A 5,000-nucleotide genomic window follows, 5' to 3' on the forward strand; every position below is an offset into this window, starting at 1 on the left:
CCGGAGGCTGCCCGCCGAGTCATCGGAGGAACTGCGGCGGATCGCTGGCTGGCATCGTTTATGGTTAGAACTAGGGCGGTATCTGATCGCCTTCGAACCTCTAACTTTCGTTCTTGATTAATGAAAACATACTTGGCAAATGCTTTCGCTTCTGTTCGTCTTGCGACGATCCAAGAATTTCACCTCTAACGTCGCAATACGAATGCCCCCGCCTGTCCCTATTAATCATTACCTCGGGTTCCGAAAACCAACAAAATAGAACCGAGGTCCTATTCCATTATTCCATGCACACAGTATTCAGGCGGGCTTGCCTGCTTTAAGCACTCTAATTTGTTCAAAGTAAACGTGCCGGCCCACCGAGACACTCAATAAAGAGCACCCTGGTAGGATTTCAACGGGGTCCGCCTCGGGACGCACGAGCACGCACGGGGCGGTCGCACGCCTTCGGCTCGCCCCACCGGCAGGACGTCCCACGATACATGCCAGTTAAACACCGACGGGCGGTGAACCAACAGCGTGGGACACAAATCCAACTACGAGCTTTTTAACCGCAACAACTTTAATATACGCTATTGGAGCTGGAATTACCGCGGCTGCTGGCACCAGACTTGCCCTCCAATAGATACTCGTTAAAGGATTTAAAGTGTACTCATTCCGATTACGGGGCCTCGGATGAGTCCCGTATCGTTATTTTTCGTCACTACCTCCCCGTGCCGGGAGTGGGTAATTTGCGCGCCTGCTGCCTTCCTTGGATGTGGTAGCCGTTTCTCAGGCTCCCTCTCCGGAATCGAACCCTGATTCCCCGTTACCCGTTACAACCATGGTAGGCGCAGAACCTACCATCGACAGTTGATAAGGCAGACATTTGAAAGATGCGTCGCCGGTACGAGGACCGTGCGATCAGCCCAAAGTTATTCAGAGTCACCAAGGCAAACGGACCGGACGAGCCGACCGATTGGTTTTGATCTAATAAAAGCGTCCCTTCCATCTCTGGTCGGGACTCTGTTTGCATGTATTAGCTCTAGAATTACCACAGTTATCCAAGTAACGTGGGTACGATCTAAGGAACCATAACTGATTTAATGAGCCATTCGCGGTTTCACCTTAATGCGGCTTGTACTGAGACATGCATGGCTTAATCTTTGAGACAAGCATATGACTACTGGCAGGATCAACCAGGGAGCTGCGTCAACTAGAGCTGAGCAGCCGGCCGCCCGGGAGTGTGTCCCGGGGGCCCGCGCGAACACGCAAGCGTCCGCTCAATCATTCTGCAAACAGGAGGAGGCTGAGCTCCCCTGCACAATACACCTCGAAACCCTCTCAGGTCCCGGCGGCGCGCAGCGCCGTCCCAAGTACTTGGTCGGGTTCGAGAGAGGCGCAATCGCCCGGAGTTAGGCGAGTAGACGCTTTCGGTGCGACCACCCGTGCTCCCAACTGAGCTTGCCGCTGCCGACAGAGGCCCGGGAGCGTGCTGTCGTGGCATTGCCGGCGGGAGACAACACGCGCCACCTACGGTGACCGGCAGCTCCAACGCCAGCGCCACAGAAGGACAAAAGCCCCACTTGGGTGCCGAAGCGAACTCTCCCAGCACAGCGCACGCGCCAACACATCCGCACAGCTGCGATACAAACCACCAGCGAGAACCGCTGGGGCGACCGAGCAGCAGACGGCGTCGCGGCGCCGAGCGCCGGGCGGCAGCGCATCCTCAACGCACACAGTCCTCAATCGGACCAGCACACTGAAGATGTCCACCGCGCTTCGCACCGGGCCCGCGAGGACCTACTTTGGCCGCACGGCGCCGCGCGCAGGGTGCGCCGGCGCGCAGCTGCGACGCCTGCCGCGTCCGTCGGCCGGCGCGCCTGCCACTGGCCGCCCCCACCAGCCGGCTGTAGCGCGTGCGCCCACGCACCGCGCGGCCAGCACGCCGGGAGGCGCCCCCTCACCGGCCGGGGACGGTCCCACCCAGCCACCGCCGCGTATCGCTTCACACCCAGATGCCGTTCAGTTTCGTCGGCATGGTGGGTATCGCTGGAACAACCGGTTAGTACCTCAACCTATCGTCGCCATCACCGATTCACCCCTAGCGAGAACAACCGCACCACAACAGGTTACCATTTGTTCATTTGCGTAACTTCACCAGAAAACGCAGGCGTCCATCGCCATTTGCAACTTCCACGATTATTGCATGCCTGTGTCAGGTGTCACGCCACACTACGTCTGCCCACATACACGCAACAAAATGTGCACGCCTAGACAATACGTGGAAGGTGGCCCCCGTACGTATGCGATGTCCATTGCTCGAACGACTGTCAACCGGCCTCTGTAGCATGTCGCAGATATGGAACGCGGTGCACCATGCCATCACGGTGTGTGAGGAGAGACGACTAGGTCCGAATACATCAACAGACAGCTCATGCTGATCGCCATCCACGGCGTCCGTTCCTCCCACACGTCTCTATGGCGTACCACACTGCAATCCAGCTCTCATAGGGAGACGACACGTAGCTGCGTGCACAATATTTGCACTGTATGGTCCGCCGTTTTTGGGCGCAGTCGTTGTACGGTCACACATGTGCCACGATGTATCATTCAGTACATAAGGACGAATGTGCAGTACAGATTGTGGTTTACGCGTACGACATTAGCGGACAGTTGACACAGGCCGCACCACAACGTAGCCTGAGTACGTCGCATGCGGAGGGCATTGAACATGCAAAGTTCTCACCAACCAGCTTGCGAAGGCAGGGGGCAAGGTGGGGACGTGGGGAGGGGCGGCATGTACGTCCTGCTGCCATCCACATTACAGTGTACAGCAGGAGCATGTGGAAAGTGAGCAAGACTTGCAAGGTGTTTAACATGAAGCGATACACAGGGGAGCGGGGAGTGCGAGTAGCGAACTATATTGCGAGGGTTGCGGGTGGGCAACACTACACTAATTGAACGAGTCGTATAACAATTACAGAGCAGGTTTAGGCGACAACGTGGGTTACGTTAGGCGACAACGTGGGTTAGGTTAAGGCACGACGTGGGTTAGGTTAAGGCACGACATGGGTTAGGTTAAGGCACGACATGGGTTAGGTTAAGGCACAACATGGGTTAGGTTAAGGCACAACATGGGTTAGGTTAAGGCACAACATGGGTTAGGTTAAGGCACAACATGGGTTAGGTTAAGGCACAACATGGGTTAGGTTAAGGCACAACATGGGTTAGGTTAAGGCACAACATGGGTTAGGTTAAGGCACAACATGGGTTAGGTTAAGGCACAACATGGGTTAGGTTAAGGCACAACATGGGTTAGGTTAAGGCACAACATGGGTTAGGTTAAGGCACAACATGGGTTAGGTTAAGGCACAACATGGGTTAGGTTAAGGCACAACATGGGTTAGGTTAAGGCACAACATAGGTTAGGTTAAGGCACAACATAGGTTAGGTTAAGGCACAACATAGGTTAGGTTAAGGCACAACATGGGTTAGGTTAAGGCACAACATGGGTTAGGTTAAGGCACAACATGGGTTAGGTTAAGGCACAACATGGGTTAGGTTAAGGCACAACATGGGTTAGGTTAAGGCACAACATGGGTTAGGTTAAGGCACAACATGGGTTAGGTTAAGGCACAACATGGGTTAGGTTAAGGCACAACATGGGTTAGGTTAAGGCACAACATGGGTTAGGTTAAGGCACAACATGGGTTAGGTTAAGGCACAACATGGGTTAGGTTAAGGCACAACATGGGTTAGGTTAAGGCACAACATGGGTTAGGTTAAGGCACAACATGGGTTAGGTTAAGGCACAACATGGGTTAGGTTAAGGCACAACATGGGTTAGGTTAAGGCACAACATGGGTTAGGTTAAGGCACAACATGGGTTAGGTTAAGGCACAACATGGGTTAGGTTAAGGCACAACATGGGTTAGGTTAAGGCACAACATGGGTTAGGTTAAGGCACAACATGGGTTAGGTTAAGGCACAACATGGGTTAGGTTAAGGCACAACATGGGTTAGGTTAAGGCACAACATGGGTTAGGTTAAGGCACAACATGGGTTAGGTTAAGGCACAACATGGGTTAGGTTAAGGCACAACATAGGTTAGGTTAAGGCACAACATAGGTTAGGTTAAGGCACAACATAGGTTAGGTTAAGGCACAACATAGGTTAGGTTAAGGCACAACATAGGTTAGGTTAAGGCACAACATAGGTTAGGTTAAGGCACAACATAGGTTAGGTTAAGGCACAACATAGGTTAGGTTAAGGCACAACATAGGTTAGGTTAAGGCACAACATAGGTTAGGTTAAGGTACAACATAGGTTAGGTTAAGGTACAACATAGGTTAGGTTAAGGTACAACATAGGTTAGGTTAAGGTACAACATAGGTTAGGTTAAGGTACAACATAGGTTAGGTTAGGTTAGGTTACACGTTGTTGTAAGGAAAGGTGTAGGGGGGGGCGGGGGCGGCAGGTTCGTTGATAGTGATTATAGTAAGTGAATGCTTGTGACATGATCAGATTTGTCACGTCAGGATGCACCTTTGGCTTATTAGAGGCGGCGCTCCAATTCTATGCTTGTGTCAGACCTGTGTCTTTGACTCATGTCATTGTTTGTGCGCTGTGACAGGAGGTACTATTGTGATGTTGGGTGCACCGTTGTATAGGACATGTGTGGGTGTTGGTGCCTGATCTGCGCAATGGTGGATGTCGAAAGGGTGGGATATTGTATTTTCCGCATGGACCTCCTGGTCTGGTTGTGATAGTGTGGATTGTGTAATGTGGCGGAGAGGATGCACTGGATGTTGTTCCATGCTGGTGCTTACATATTGTATGTGCGCCCGTTAGAAGCAGAGAGTGGTGCGTGATCAGAGTGGCTGGCTGACGTGTGGTTCCCATTGTGGGCAGACTCTTTCAGCATGTATACGGACAGTTGTATATATATTCTGTAGTTTGATGGCTCTGCATTGATTACTAATCAGCGCCGTGTGTACGGGTAATCTGGTTCCAGTCCAAAA

At 52.4% G+C, this 5,000-nt stretch overlaps 1 non-coding gene across 1 annotated transcript in view; it reads right to left on the reverse strand.

The window, feature by feature from the left end:
• LOC124746476 overlaps positions 1 to 1,182 on the reverse strand; it is a 1,909-nt gene extending 727 nt beyond the window's left edge. The window contains exon 1 of the ribosomal RNA XR_007011331.1: positions 1 to 1,182. This exon is cut by the window's left edge and continues 727 nt beyond it. This is a non-coding gene — a ribosomal RNA (small subunit ribosomal RNA).
• Positions 1,183 to 5,000: the final 3,818 nt, after the last annotated feature.

Source organism: Schistocerca piceifrons, unplaced genomic scaffold (assembly GCF_021461385.2).
Source record: "Schistocerca piceifrons isolate TAMUIC-IGC-003096 unplaced genomic scaffold, iqSchPice1.1 HiC_scaffold_351, whole genome shotgun sequence".
Classification (NCBI taxonomy): domain Eukaryota; kingdom Metazoa; phylum Arthropoda; class Insecta; order Orthoptera; family Acrididae; genus Schistocerca; species Schistocerca piceifrons.